General features: G+C 39.0%; 1 protein-coding gene across 11 annotated transcripts in view; it reads right to left on the bottom strand.

Moving 5' to 3' along the window:
• Positions 1–12700, bottom strand: part of LOC110494715 (transcriptional enhancer factor TEF-5) — a 73402-nt gene extending 60702 nt beyond the window's left edge. For 10 of the 11 annotated variants that reach the window (XM_090206329.1, XM_021570009.3, XM_021570014.3 and 7 more), the window contains exons 1-2: positions 12482–12700; positions 12026–12170 (exon numbers count right to left, since the gene is read on the bottom strand). The gene's annotated coding sequence lies outside the window, so the exon portion shown is untranslated. Of the gene's footprint in view, positions 1–12025; positions 12171–12481 lie in introns of those variants that run through there. The other variant, XM_090206327.1, reaches the window with a different exon arrangement.
• Positions 12701–13746: the final 1046 nt, after the last annotated feature.

The raw sequence follows: 13746 nt of genomic DNA, 5'->3' as shown, positions 1-13746 counted from the left end.
AGATTTGGAGCTGGTCACAACAAGAGCAACCGAAATTTTTAGCCATTTGGGACAAACGGACACAAAGGCTTTCCTGTTCTAGGTCACTCCCAAGCGCCTCCATTGAGTAGTCGGGGAGGCCAGAAGTCTTATCTGTTAGATAGGACCTTGCTGAATTTGGAGAATATGTAAACAAGCCCATGCACTCAATGCATTAACTTTAATCAAATGTTGATTAATGGTATTGTAATTAGGCTACTAAGACACAGTAATTGCAGAGGGGTACATTGAATTGGACTCTGGAAAAAAGGATAGCATCAAATACGGTATGTTTATAACCAAATCATAGAGGATTGAACTGGGCTGTAGCCCGTTCCTGCAGGCAAATGACCTCGTGGCCTCATGGGTGGAATGTTATTAATATTTTTCAGAATTTCATAATAAAAAAATAAAAAATGAAACCCAACGAAAATCCTGTGTTTCTATGTCAAACAGTTTTGTTATGCACTATTTATACAAAAGTATGTGGACACCCCTTCAAATGTATGGATTCATCTATTTTAGCCATACCTGTTGCTGACAGGTGTACAAAATGATGTTAAATCAACTAATTTTAAGGGGTGTCCACAAACCTTTGCATATATAGTAGAGGTCGAATCCGATTTCAAGTTTTCATAACAATCGGAAATCGGTATTTTTGGGCGCCGATTTGCCGATTTATTTTATTTTATTTAAAAAAAATAAAAAAATTATACCTTTATTTAACTAGGCAAGTCAGTTAAGAACACATTCTTATTTTCAATGACGGCCTAGGAACGGTGGGTTAACTGCCTCGTTCAGGGGCAGAACGACAGATTTTCACCTTGTCAGCTCAGGGGATCCAATCTTACAACCTTACAGTTAACTAGTCCAACGCAATAACGACCTGCCTCTCTCTCGTTGGAACTCCACAAGGAGACTGCCTGTTACGCGAATGCAGTAAGCCAAGGTAAGTTGCTAGCTAGCATTAAACTTATCTTATAAAAAACAATCAATCATAATCACTAGTTAACTACACATGGTTGATGATATTACTAGATATTATCTAGTGTGTCCTGCGTTGTGTAACGGATGTGAAATAGTTAGCGTGGTGCGCGCTAAATAGCGTTTCAACCGGTGACGTCACTTGCTCTGAGACCTTGAAGTAGTGGTTCCCCTTGCTCTGCAAGGGCCGCGGCTTTTGTGGAGCGATGGGTAACGATCCTTCGTGGGTGACTGTTGTTGATGTGTGCAGAGGAGCCCGGGTATGGGCGAGGGGACGGTTTATACTGTTACATTGATGCTGTTGACCCGGATCACTGGTTGCTGCGGAAAAGGAGGAGGTCAAAAGGGGAGTGAGTGTAACGGATGTGAAATAGTTAGCGGTGGTGCGCGCTAAATAGCGTTTAAATCGGTGACGTCACTTGCCCTGCAAGGGCCGCGGCTTTTGTGGAGCGATGGGTAACGATGCTTCGTGGGTGACTGTTGTTGATGAGTGCAGAGGGTCCCTGGTTCGAGCCCGGGTATGGGCAAGGGGACGATTTAAAGTTATACTGTTACAGTTGCATATAATCTGACTGAGCATACAAGTAGCTAAGTCTCTGACTGAGTGGTAGGCAGAAGCAGGCTCGTAAACATTCATTCAAACAGCACTTTTGTGTGTTTTGCCAACAGCTCTTCGTTGTGCGTCAAGCATTGCGCTGTTTATGACTTCAAGCCTATCAACTCCCGAGATGAGGCTGGTGTCACCGAAGTGAAATGGCTAGCTAGTTAGCACGCGCTAATAGCATTTCAAACGTCACTCGCTCTGAGCCTTCTAGTAGTTGTTCCCCTTGCTCTGCATGGGTAACGCTGCTTCGAGGGTGGCTGTTGTTGTTGTGTTGCTGGTTCGAGCCCAGGGAGGAGCGAGGGGAGGGACGGAAGCTATACTGTTACACTGGCAATACTAAAGTGCCTATAAGAACATCTAATAGTCAAAGGTTAATGAAATACAAATGGTATAGAGGGAAATAGTCCTATAATTCCTATAATAACTACAACCTAAAACTTCTTACCTGGGAATATTGAAGACTCATGTTAAAAGGAAACACCAGCTTTCATATGTTCTCATGTTCTGAGCAAGGAACTGAAACGTTAGCTTTCTTACATAGCACATATTGCACTTTTACTTTCTTCTCCAACACTTTGTTTTTACATTATTTGAACCAAATTGAACATGTTTAATTATTTACTTGAGGCTAAATTGATTTTATTGATGTATTATATTAAGTTAAAATAAGTGTTCATTCAATATTGTTGTAATTGTCATTATTACAAATAAAAATATAAAAAAATTGTCTGATTAATCGGTATCAGCTTTTTTCGGCCTCCAATAATTGGTATCGGTATTGAAAAATCATAATCGGTCGACCTCTAATATATAGTATACAGTTGAAGTCAGAAGTTTACATAAACCTTAGCCAAATACATTTAAACTCAGTTTTTCACAATTCCTGACATTTAATCCAAGTAAAAATGCCCTATCTTAGGTCAGTTAGGATCACCACTTTATTTTAAGAATGTGAAATGTCAGAATAATAGTAGAGAGAATGATTTATTTCAGCTTTTATTTATTTCATTACATTCCCATTGGGTCAGAAGTTTACATACACTCAATTAGTATTAGGTAACATTGCCTTTAAATTGTTTAACTTGGGTCAAACATTTCAGGTAGCCTTCCACAAGCTTCCCACAATAAGTTGGGTGAATTTTGGCCCATTCCTCCTGACAGAGCTGGTGTAACTGAGTCAGGTTTGTTGGCCTCCTTGCATGCACAGGCTTTTTCAGTTCTGCCGACACATTTTTCTATAGGATTGAGGTCAGGGCTTTGTGATGGCCACTCCAACACCTTGACTGTGTTGTCCTTGAGCCATTTGCCACAACTTTGAAAGTATGCTTGGGGTCATTTTCCATTTGGAAAACCCATTTGCGACCAAGCTTTAACTTCCTGATTGATGTCTTGAGATGTTGCTTCAATAAATACACATAATTTTCCATCCTCATCATGCCATCTATTTTGTGAAGTGCACCAGTCCCTCCTGCAGCAAAGCACCCCCACAACATGATGCTGCCACCCCCGTGTTTCACGGTTGGGATGGTGATCTTCGGCTTGCAAGCCTCCCCCTTTTTCCTCCAAACATAACAGTGGTCATTATGGTCAAACAGTTCAATTTTTCTTTCATCAGACCAGAGGAGATTTCTCCAAAAAGTATGATCTTTGTCCCCATGTGCAGTTGCAAACCGTAGTCTGACTTTTTTATGGCGGTTATGGAGCAGTGGCTTCTTCCTTGATGAGAGGCCTTTCAGGATTTGTCAATATCAGACTCGTTTTACTGTGGATATAGATACTTTTGTACCGGTTACTTCCAGCGTCTTCACAAGGTCTTTGCTGATGTTCTGGGATTGATTTGCACTTTTCGCACCAAAGTACATTCATCTCTAGGAGACAGAACACGTCTCCTTCCTGAGCGGTATGACGGCAGCGTGGTCCCATGGTGTTTATACTTGCGCACTATTGTTTGTACAGATGAACATGGTACCTTCAGGCATTTGGAAATTGCTCCCAATGATGAACCAGACTTGTGGAGGTCTACAATGTTTTTCTGAGGTCTTGGCTGATTTATTTGGATTTTCCCATGATGTCAAGCAAAGAGGCACTGAGTTTGAAGGTGGTCCTTGAAATACATCCACATGTACACCTCCAATTGACTCAAATGATGTCAATTAGCCTATCAGAAGCTTCTAAAGCCATTACATACTTTTCTGGAATTTTTCCAAGCTGTTTAAAGGCACAGTCAACTTAGTGGATGTAAACTTCTGACCCACTGGAATTGTGATAGAGTGAATTAAATATAAGTGAAATAATCTGCAGGTAAACAATTGTTGGAAAAATTACTTGTGTCATGCACAAAGTAGATGTCCTAACCAACTTGCCAAAACTATAGTTTGTTAACAAGAAATGTGTGGAGTGGTTGAAAAACAAGTTTTAATGACTCCAACCTAAGTGTATGTAAACTTCTGACTTCAACTGTATATATGTTGTAATGTTGGGATGCAAACTTAGAATTGAATACATTTAAACTCTATACCTGACATGGTACAGGTGTCTTCTTTTAAGCCCATAACCATGTGTGAGAGGTGTATACTTTTGTTTCAAAGTAGATTTGACTACCAAGAAACACTGTGTGATCCTGATTTAGCCCATTGCAGTAAAAGGTTAAATTAAGTTTCCCAAATTAATATCCTTAATGATACAACTAATATGCACTCTTGAGGCCTGAGTTAGATGTTATACCATCTTGTAAAGGCCAGTTTGCTCTGAGGCTCTATCTGTGTGTTTGCAACAGTCACAAGTGGTATTTGTTCAGACCTCTGTTGACAGAAAGGTAAGTGCCACCATTTGGAAGACCACTTCTGGGGATGGTGCTAAAAGGCATCCAACGTCTGCACAAATGGGTAGAGCTCATTAGTCATTCTTCTGTGGCTTCAACACAAACCAGTGAAGTAGGGTTGTCCCGACAAAAAAAAAAACGAAAAACGAAAATATCCTGATAAAAATAAATAGACTATAAATCACATTGGCTATGCATGATCTGTCTGCAAGGAACTTGAGGAACTATTGTCATTCTCAATGTATGTAAAAAACAGACTTTGTTTTCTTGCTGTTTGAGGTGAAGAAAAGAAGCTCCACAGTGGTGGTGAGTTAAGATAATCAGAAATAGTATCAGATCCTCAAATGGCAGTTGGGTGAAGTATCTATTTTACTGGGTAACATTCACTTTTACTTTTATTTGCTATTAAGGTATCTTTACTTTTACTCATGAATGACAATTGAGTACTTTTTCCACCACTGCCAAACGGGAACATTTATAGGCCTACATTTGCCAGGTAGCCTAGGCCTACTTCTATGTATAAATCAGGTGCGTGTCCTTACTCAATATTGACAGGAGCACTACAAACAAAATACAATGAATAAATTGACAACTCGTAAATGGAATGAAATAAACCAAAACGTGTTCCTCACAAGTGTAGCCTAGGTTGTGCAGTCTGCAAATAACGTGTCCACTCTGACAATGAGAACGGTAAAAGACTGTAATAGTAATATATTGAAAGCATTAACATAAATTACCTTAACCAAACAAACATTGTAGATGAGAAATTATGGTAATTAATGGTAAATGTACTACTGGTGATACTGGTGTGCCATCTCCGTGGCCTCCACAATGGATTAGTCCACTCAGACAGGAATGAATCAGACAGGTGTCTCAGGTGCCATAAAAATATATATATTTGTGACTGCTCGACTAAAAATATCTTGGTCGACCAACAGCCTATCGATCAAACAATCGACCAGTCGACTAAATGGGGTCAGCCCTACAGTGAAGTTGCACTCAAATAGCCAGCAAAGATAGACCTAGAAACAGCCCAGAATCTCTGTAACAAACAACTACCTACTGTATTTTCAAGGAAGGTACATTTCAAAATAGTAGATGAATATAGAAGATGAATAGTAGCACACAAAATATAAAATGTTCAAATGATATGCTGTCTGAGCAAGTTGATTTAAAAAACACAAATATTATAGACTCTGTTTATATTGCAGTACAGAAAATAGCCCATTTTATTCATGACCATTAAAACCACAGTTGTGGCAACATAAAAAAGATTTCCCTGATTACATTGTTAAATTACCCAAGAGAGTGACACATAACGTGTAAAATACATGAAGATCTGAGTGAATGCCTGGACAGTAGCTGTGTTCTAATTTAATATGAAATAGCCACATCATCACCCCCCAAAGGGCTATTTGACCAAGAAGCAGAGTGATGGAGTGCTGCATCAGATGATCTGGCCTCCACAATCACCCCACCCCAACCCAATTGAGATGGTGTGGGATGAGTTGGACCGCAGACTGAAGGAAAAGTAGCCAAAAAGTGCTCAGCATAAGTGGGACCTCCTTCAAGACTGTTGGAAAAGCATTCCAGGTGAAGCTGGTTTAGAGAATGCCAAGAGCGTGCAAAGCTGTCATCAAGGCAAAGGGATGACTACTTTGAAGAATCTCAAATATAACAAATATTTTGATTTGTTTAACACTTTTTGGTTAGTACATGATTCCATGTGTTATTTCACAGTTTTGATCTCTTCACTATTATTCTACAATGTAGAAAATAGTAAAAAATAAAGAAAAACCCTTAAATGAGTAGGTGTGTCCAACCTTGTGACTGGTACTGTATACTATCAGCTTTTGCATTGGAAAATGACATGTTGTAAGTAGGGCTGGGAAATATCAGGGACATCACGATACGATATTATAACAATACTTATGTGCCAATTTGATATGTATTGCGATTCTCACGATTCTTACAATTTGATATGTATTGCGATTCTCACGATTCTTACAATTCTATATGTATTGCAATTCGATTCTGTGGTTTTATTGCGATTCGATGTTCCAAATATGTCTGCTGCATAAGGCCAAGAGGGAGCCATGAGAAAACAAGTTTTGATCAGTCATGGAAATAAAATGCTAAAGACAAATTGGCTCCCTATTTAAAAAAAATAACATGGAGAGCAAGCTATGAAGGAATAATACTGCAGTATGATCTAGGTACAGCCGACTAGAGCAAAAATAATATTGCGATATTGACAAAAAGATACACGATATCTCGTCAAAAATAATAACTTCGAGATCTAACTGTATTTTTAATATCTGCACTTAACAGTCTTACCTCCATTCTGTTCTGAAACAAAAGCCCCTGCTCAGTGCTTGTCGAACCTGGGATGGAACAGGTTAATTAAATTATTGCTTCAACCGATGGCCTGAGGAACTACAGCAAGGAAGACCAACAAAGAAACGAGTCACTTTAACAGGATATTGTTCAAATAATCTAATAATTGACCAGGAGCCTTAAAGCAGACAGGCAGCTATGGCCTTTTGCCTTAAAAGTAAAGCTGCAAGATGTAAAAAAAATATACATACTTAGCCCATGGAATAGATTCAGAGTGAGTTGCAGTGTTGCAGTTTGTTTGAGAGGAGCTGATTGGGACTGAGAGCAGATCAAGAGCACTAGCCCACTACTTGCATGTTGCATAAACACACTGAGAACAGAAGATCTGTTACAGCAGCAGATTTACCCTCCTCTTCTCCATCCCCATCTAAAATATCACACCTTCATTCACCAAGGATGCTTCCATTACTTTCTTCTATTTCCACATGTTCAGAGAGAAAGTATTTTGGTCCAGCTTTGTAGATATTAAAGGGTATTAAGTGTGATCAATCTTCAATCTCAACTTTCACCCAAGTGTTCACGTTGGATTACAATCAAATGTTATTGGTCACATACACATATTTAGCAGATGTTATTGCGGGTGTAGCGAAGTGCTTGTGTTCCTAGTTCCAACAGTGCAGTAAACAATTCTACCACAGGAAACTGAAATCAACAACATGTAACTTCAAATTATGGTCTGATGGGTTCTGTTTTATAACGGACCACCCAAAATAGGTAAAGACAATACTTTATTCCCCTGGTTTCATTTCACCATGTTTTGCCAGTAAGTGTATAAATTATTAATAACGGCCAAAAAACTGTATTTTACTTGTTTGTGCATGTAGCTCCAATTACTTCACTGTCAAGCCTAAAAAAAAGGGTTCCAAAAGGGTTATTCGGCTGTCCCCATAGGGTAGCCCTTTTTGGTTGCAGGTATAACCCTTTTTGGTTCTAGGTAGAACCCTTTTGGGTATCCATATAGAACTCTATATTGAAAGGGTTTTACATGGAACCAAAAAGGGTTCTGCCTGGCACCAAAAGGGTTCTACTGGAACTCAAAAGGGTTCTATGGGGACTGCCGAATAACCCTTTTAGATTCTAGATAGCACCTTTTTTTCTAAGAGTGTAGGGTAAAATATGCCTGATTGTTTTTTTGTTTGGTTGCACTATTGGTTGCACTACTATGATACAAAGCAGGCTGCACTATAATATGTGGGCCAGACAGCTTGCGCCCTGGCGTCTGCCATCCAGCACATGTTGATTTTATCCACGAACACCAGACGCGATCAGGACAACCAGGTTGAAATGCCAACTATTTTAGCTAGCTTGCTGTTGCTCACTAATTTGTCCTGGGATATAAATAAACATTGGTTTGTTATTTTACCTGAAATGCACAAGGTCCTCTACTCTGACAATTAATCCACAGATAAAAGGGTAAACCGAGTTAGTTTCTCGTCATCTCTCCTCCTTCAGGCTTCTTCTTCTTTGGACTTTATATGGCGGTTGGCAACCAACTTTAAGGTGCATTACCACCACCAACTGGACTGGAGTGTGGACCTCAGTTCACCTTTCAATCACCCATGTGGGCATATGCTCCTAAAAAACAATGAGGAGATGGCACGTGGGTATATGCTCCTAAAAATCAATGAGGAGATGGCAGAGGCGTGATTCGCAGCGTGTCAATCCTCACAAATCAAACCAAGTTCTATTTTAGCGACTGGCTACGCAGATGCTCGTTGACGCGCGCAAGCAGTGTGGGTGCAGTGACTGAATAACATGTATGTGTAAATATATATATCACTCGGACACGCGACGCGAGCGGTGTAGTCAGCATGTAAGGCATCACCTCTAATATATGGAAGTATACTGAACAAAAGTATGAACACAACATGTAACAGTTTACATAAGGAAATACAGATATGCATCTGTTAGACACAGATACCGTAAAACAAAAGTAGGGGTGTGGATCAGAAAACCAGTCAGTATCTGGTGTGACCACCATTTTCCTCGTGCAAAGCGACACATCTCCTTCGCATAGAGTTGATCAGGCTGTTTATTGTGGCCTGTTGTCCCACTCCTCTTCAATGGCTGTGAGAAGTTGCTGGATATTGGCGAGAACTGGAACACGCTGTCGTACACGTCGCTCCAGAGCATCCCAATCCCCATGCTCAATGGGTGACATGTCTGGTGAGTCTGCAGGCCATGGAAGAACTGGGACATTTTCAGCATCCAGGAATTGTGTATAGATCATTGCGACATGGGGCCGTGCATTATAATGCTGAAACATGAGGTGATGGCAGTGGATAAATGGCACAACAATGGACCTCAGGATCGCGTCACAGTATCTCTGTGCATTCAAATTGTCATCGATTGTGTTCTTTGTCCATAGCTTATGCCTGCCCATACCATAACCCAACCAATGCCACAGGGCACTCTGTTCACAACATTGACATCAGCAAATGACTCATCCACACGACACCATTCACGTGTTGTTGTTGTGAGGCCGGTTGGACGTACTGCCAAATTCCCTAAAACGACGTTGGGAGGCAGTGTATGGTAGAGAAATTAACATTTAATTATTTGGCAACAGCTCTGGTGGACATTCCTGCAGTCAGCATGCCAATTGCACGATCCATCAAAACTTGAGACATCTGTGGCATTGTGTTGTGTGACAAAACTAGTGTGGCTTTTTATTGTCCCCAGCACAAGGTGCACCTGTGTAATGATAATGCTGTTTAATCAGCTTCTTGATATGCCACATCTCTCAGTTGGATAGATTATCTTGGCAAAGGAGAAATGATCACTAACAGAGACATAAACAAATTTGTGCACAAAATTTGAGAAATACGTTTTTTGCGTGTATGTAAAATTTCTGGTATATTATATTTCAGCTCATGAAACATGAGACCAACACTTTACATGTTGCATTTATATTTTTGTTCAGTGTGATTCACCAGACACACTTCCCTGTTTTAGGGTATAAACTCCAGAGTGGCACAGCGGTCTAAGGCACTGCATCTCAGTGGTGTCACTACAGACACCCTGGTTCGAATCCAGGCTGTATCACAACCGGCTGTGATTGAGAGTCCCATAGGGCGGCGCACAATTGGCACAGCGTCGTCTGGGTTTGGCCAGTGTAGGCTGTCATTAACTGACTTGCCTAGTTAATTATATATATATATATTTTTTTTTATAAAAACAATTCCAAAAATGTCCCTTCAACCTGTTGACTCTATGTCCCTCTGTCAGAATAAATACTGTTTCCCTATACTGAAACTCATATTGCCACAATGCTCCAACAGACATCACGCACTACACTTACTATATTATAGCTGTAGTACTAGTTCTATTAGGCAACACTTTTATCACAATCTCAACCAAATACTGTATGTCAACTTCAATCTGTACTGGAGACTGTATAGGCAAACACTGGTCTATCTCTTCGAGAGTCAGAGAAGGTGCAACTGTGACTGGGAGTGCCTGCAGTGCTTCAACAACTTGGGCTACTCAGTCCATCTGAAAGACTTACAGCTGGGCATCGAGGATGCAGATGACCTGGGACTAGCCTTTGTAACTCTGTATGGATCCATTCTGTCAACTGTGTTCGTATGTCAATTATAAACAAGCCCTAAATTGTGATTTGGTGTGATTGCTTCGTATCGTTTGACCAAATGGTGATTGACTGGCTGTATCTTTCGAGTCGTGTCAAATATTTTGTAATAATCTGTTCTCGTTTCAGAGTGAATGGCTTATTTACCATTTGAATGTAACGTAGGAAAGTTTGACAGTCTGAGATATAACAAAGACACAGAACATGCCTATAATGTCAACCGTAAATGTTAACAGGCTATTAAAATTACGTAGCGAGAAACCTGAAAGACAACATTCTATTTTTTGGCCAAACCTTTTGAATGACACTGAATGTGCTGTAGCATTGTTGTGTACACCTGTTTACACGATTGTTAAGAAAGAACAACAATAATAAATCCTAAGTAAAGCATCGCACAGATTTTTGTATTTCTAATAAGCAAAACTGGAAAAGTCTGTTTACCCAATCTTAACCAACAGTACACCATGAACGTGTGATGCTTGAAGAGGTATTTATACAGTCATACAATTAGAATTAGAATTATAAACAATTTCCATGCATTGAAAATCCTAATATAAGGATTTCCAGTGAAACGTCACTGGTCCCTGTGGAAGAGAAAGATCCACAACTCTAAAATACAAACCCCTTACTTAAACATTATTTACCCATACAACAGAAAGGATGGTTGAAAGAAACTGTTGGAAAGAATACGGTTTTCTTGAAATAGCGTCAGTAGGCTACCGCGAAATGTTTTGATTAGAAATCTGCACTAATTTGGCTGTCCAAACTGTTATTAAAGTGAGATGATGATGCATCTAATTGTCAAGTAGCATACATGTATGGAGCATTGACACAGCGGTAATAGGGGTTTAATCTGAGACTCTAAACTATTGGATGATATAATTTCACAAGTATTAATAAAAATACTACTGTCCATTTGTCAGACTGTTTAGACTGTGGAGTAGTGTCTTGAAACAACATGTAACATTCTAGAATCCTTCTCATCAAAGTCAGTAAGGGATACACATAAATTAATAATGCATCATTCATTAAGGCACATCCAAATACAAATGAATACTAAATAAAAAATTAAAACAGACGTTTAATGTGTTTTGGACAAGAATAGAAAATACTTTCCATGTGTCCTAAGTAAATCTGAAAGTTTGTAGACAACAGTGCGTGTAGAGGGTGTTCTGGTGTGTGTCCTAAAGTTATGATGTGTTATGATATGATTGCTATATTTAGTCTCTGTTGTATATTTAAATATATTATTAACATGCATAAATAACCATGTCAAAATGTAGCAAGATCAGCAGTATATATGTGTTGCGTGAAACTGAGATTCGTTTTGTCAGTGTTTCCATTTTCTGAAGAAAATAAACTGTAAACCTGTATTGAACACATAACATAATAGATAATAATAAGATGAACAATACGATGAAATAAATGTGTATTCTTGACCTAGGCCTTGTAGCGCGTATATGTTTTTGGTTAATTGACACAATATGTTTTTGGTTACTGAAATGTCAACTTCTAAAGATGCAACAGCAGCTAGCAATATGCATTGGTTGGGGTGCTCGTATATGGCCTCTTCTCATCGACACAATGTTACCAAATTGGGTGATTCACTTACCTATGGGGTGCAGTAAAACAGCGCGTAAAATATCGAGTTATGTATTCCTCCAATTTGCCTTTTTCTGTCTGTCAATCCTCGGGTATGTAAAGACTTGATTCTTATGGAGAACAAGTTAGGAGGAAAGTGATCAGGATCCAAGCAGCTGTATGAAAAAGAAAGGAAACATGCTTGTTGTCCCATAGTTATGACAAAGAAAGCATTAGCCTACTAACGTCTTATGATTGTCAATGAGTAGAGTCAATAAAGTTAAATCTTAGCAAAGATGTCCTGCACACAAAAAAAAGTCACACACAATTTATATAGCCGATCAATCCGTTATTTTCTTCCTTCCCAAAGGCAAGGAGTTCCATGGAAAAATGCAAAAAATGACAATGATCTGAAAACTTCACCATGAGAGCATGAAAACTTCACCGAAAGCTCTTAAACAAAGGGAACAAATTCATGCTTACTCACCTTTTTTTGGAAGTCACCCCTTCTCACAAAAGCGAAGATAACTTACTTATTTTTATACTATTTATTTTTTTGGCGCCTTATAGTTTTCAGTAATATTTCTCCTGGTTTGACAGTGTAAGTGGAATGTTAAGTATGACTTTGGTATGAAATCAATGAACGCACTACACTGGAAAACGAAGAAAAAAACGTTCAAGGAGGAGCCATTGGGTACCGTCAATCAAAATACTTGGGGGCAGTGCCTCCACTCAAATCTCCACCCCCATGACTTTTACTGCAGGATATTCCAGAGAAGTCTTTATCAATATATAATTATTCTTTGAAGTTGCCTTTTGTTCTCTGGCCGTGCCACATAAAATTACAACATGAACTATGCAGTAACATGTTTATAGTATCAGTAAATATCACATGACTTGTTTTGCTCAACTTTCTATGTCTATTATTAGACTACTTTGCTACAAAGCCGGTGGAATAGATAATGCATACAAAATGAAGTGTTATATGAGACCTGTAGAATACAATTAATAAAGTAGTAATAATTACAACAACAATATTAATAATAACACAACAACAACAATAATAATATCATTGTTAACATTTAGTCTAAACAAACATTAAACTTAATCCGTATTATTGTTATTATATTACTGTATGTTTCCTGCCGAGGAATTTACACATTCCACTGAAGTAAGGTCGAATATAGGTCGAAAATGTCATTATGCATGTCAAGAGTGTCAAACTCCATGATGTAAACCCTTTCAGGTTCGAATTCATGAAATGTTTTAGAAGCTTTCATTTGAACATGTATACCTATTCACATCTGACAATAGAATAGCTCCCTCTGTTGGTAAAAATAATGATTTCGATTGTTGGCATTGGAAGTTGGCCTACGTTGCTAATAGGATGATTGGTTGCTGCTGAAAATATGTTTGTCTTTTTTAAGTAGCGTTCCTCTAGAGAATTACAGACGACAAAAGAAAACGTGTGGGTAAAATAATAGCGTCTTAGTCATAACTCGCTCTGTTAACTATACATGGACACTTCAAGAAGACAACTTTCTGTGAATACAACTCTGAGGAAGTGTGCACATAATTGTCCAAAAACCTTGTCTGTGATTAGCTTCATTGCCTCTGCGAGTTTGGACAACTGCCGGAGCAGGTTCGGGCAGAGAGCACACCTTCCACTTGCTCTCAGGATCCTCAGCTGTCAGCCCAAACAGGTTTTTCCTCCTAAAATCAAGTTTCTTCTCTTACCCCACATTTTGTAAG

This window comes from Oncorhynchus mykiss, chromosome 17, assembly GCF_057628025.1.
Source record: "Oncorhynchus mykiss isolate SJ-2025 chromosome 17, ASM5762802v1, whole genome shotgun sequence".
Lineage (NCBI taxonomy): Eukaryota > Metazoa > Chordata > Actinopteri > Salmoniformes > Salmonidae > Oncorhynchus > Oncorhynchus mykiss.
Note: the sequence above shows the minus strand (reverse complement) of the source record. Positions and strands in the feature narration are given on the sequence as shown.